Source organism: Rattus norvegicus, chromosome 13 (genome assembly GCF_021556685.1).
Source record: "Rattus norvegicus strain SHRSP/BbbUtx chromosome 13, alternate assembly SHRSP_T2T, whole genome shotgun sequence".
NCBI lineage: Eukaryota > Metazoa > Chordata > Mammalia > Rodentia > Muridae > Rattus > Rattus norvegicus.
The window spans coordinates 3,707,638-3,709,714 of record NC_141546.1 but is presented as its reverse complement, the minus strand read 5'-3'; the positions used below and the strand labels follow the sequence as shown (position 1 = coordinate 3,709,714).

The following is a 2,077-nucleotide window of genomic DNA, read 5'->3' as shown; positions in this document are numbered from 1 at the left end:
TCACTGGATTATGGTCCATCCCTTCCTTTGCATCTGTTGTATAAGGCTACTTTCACTGATATGAGAGCAATGTGAATTGTCACAGAAACAGTAGCCTGCCAGATCCCACCTCCAGTATCTTCAGTGGGCAATCTCTGTCCACAGGTTGGGTATTTGTGCATGTAACTTATGCCTCCCTAAGCTCACAAAACTGCTCCATGCAACATTCCCAAATGTGTTCCTATTGCAAACTGTTTTCAAATCATCTTGGTTCCCTGTATACCTGTGGCAGGTAGTTTCAGTCCCTGCCTCCTTTTTCCAGCTGGCTCTCCAGCACATGCTCATCCCTAATCTTACACAGTTCTGTGATTCTGTCCAGGATAATAAATGCTAAGTAAATTCTTATCGCTATTTAAATACACATTATTGATTTTCAGTATGATGCATCCCCTACAACAGGGTTTAAAAACATTTTGAGTTTTTGTTTTGTTTTTCTGGAAAAGCATTTAATAACTTGCTCATTCTTCTATGAATGTCATGATATACGGCTTTCAACTTTCTTCAATAGTTTATAAATAATCACCTCTGAATAAGGAGACTATGAATAACATCAGCTATTCTGTGACCCACATATTAATTTTGTCTATTGTGCACAAAAATGAAGAAAATTCTTATCCTAGTTTAATTTCTCTTACTGTGATGAATACCTCTGAAATAAGAATACTTGTTTTATAATTCGGGGTTATTATCCTTGAATTGGGCAAAAACTTAAAGATTCACACAACATATACATGTAATTCTGTTCTATCATATTAAAATGTTATAAAAAGTACCCCTAGAGGCATTGCAGGTATGGCTGTCTATATCACATATATGTTAGTAAGTGGCACAGAGCAGAGAGAGTAAGTTTTACTTCAGTGTTCTCACCTGTGAACATCTGAATGATTATTCATCTTACACTCCCTGAAAAAAAAAAAAAAAAAGAAACGAGGCTGAGAGGACACCCAGTCTGGCGCCAGACAGGGAGCTAGACCCAGACAGCATTGAGTCCCATGACACAGAGTCCTGGACAGGCTTCCAGTGTGGGGAGTAAGCCTAGACTAGAAGATCATAGAATATTATATATCAGCAGAATCTGGGCATGAGTGAGCCCAATGCAGATTACCTCTGCCTGCAGTCATACAGGAAGGCCTGATGAGAAATGATCTTGTGATAACCCTCAGTCTATGAAAATGCTCATAGAAAGGCTACTTGAAGAGGGCAGAGATACTCAAGCTGAGTTCCTGGGGTAAACTAGAGAAGAGAAAGCTATCTGGTCTCCAGAACTCATTTCTCTGCTTTCCACTTGCAAATGCAAACTAACTATCCACTTCCTATCCCCACCACAGTATGCTATAGTCTCAAACTGGAGCCAAAGGACATTTTATCTATTCAGGAAGGTGCTTCTGTCAGGTCTGTAGTCACAGCAGTGAGAAACTAAGTTTGAGAGAAAACCCAAATCCCAGGATGGTACCTTGACATCCAAGGCAATTATTTTTCACAGAATGAAAGGCTTCCATAGGTTTCAAGTCACCATTTTCCCATCCACAGCCCTCTGTGTAAAAACTGAAGATATAAAAAGCTTACAGCATCTGTAAGAAGCAGGAAGGAGGTTTCACACTCTCACTAAGTGAAGTCTACTAGTATTCTTTTTGTTTTTCTTCAAGGAACTTGTGTTAGAATATATTAGTATGTTTTAACTTCCAGTAGTAGTCTAGTGCTTTCTGCCTTACTAAATTCTTTAGCCTGATGTCTTCCATGCTTACACATTAGGGTATATTGAGTGTATGCTTTTCAGGAAATAGCATTTCTCTTTTCGATCCTTGGCCTAGGATGCTGTGTTTCCACTCCTTTACATGGAATCTCTACTATCTTTGTATCTGGAATATGTCATGATAACTCTAGTGAGGGACAGTAATAGTAACAGTTTTTATAAAGACTTCTATTCCCTAAGGAGACTGGGAGGCATAAGAAGTCAGTCACCATACATGGAAAACAGAGAGTGGGTCTGGGAAGGTAAAACTTCACCCCACTTTTGTTGTGTGGCAAACCTGATCAG

The 2,077-nt window shown here is 39.3% G+C and overlaps 1 non-coding gene across 1 annotated transcript; it reads left to right on the top strand.

Moving 5' to 3' along the window:
- The first annotated feature begins 807 nt into the window (after positions 1–807).
- LOC120096404 (small nucleolar RNA SNORA17) lies at positions 808–940 on the top strand. Its single transcript, XR_015636425.1, has one exon. It is a non-coding gene; the product is annotated as a small nucleolar RNA SNORA17 (small nucleolar RNA).
- The last annotated feature ends 1,137 nt before the right edge of the window (positions 941–2,077 follow it).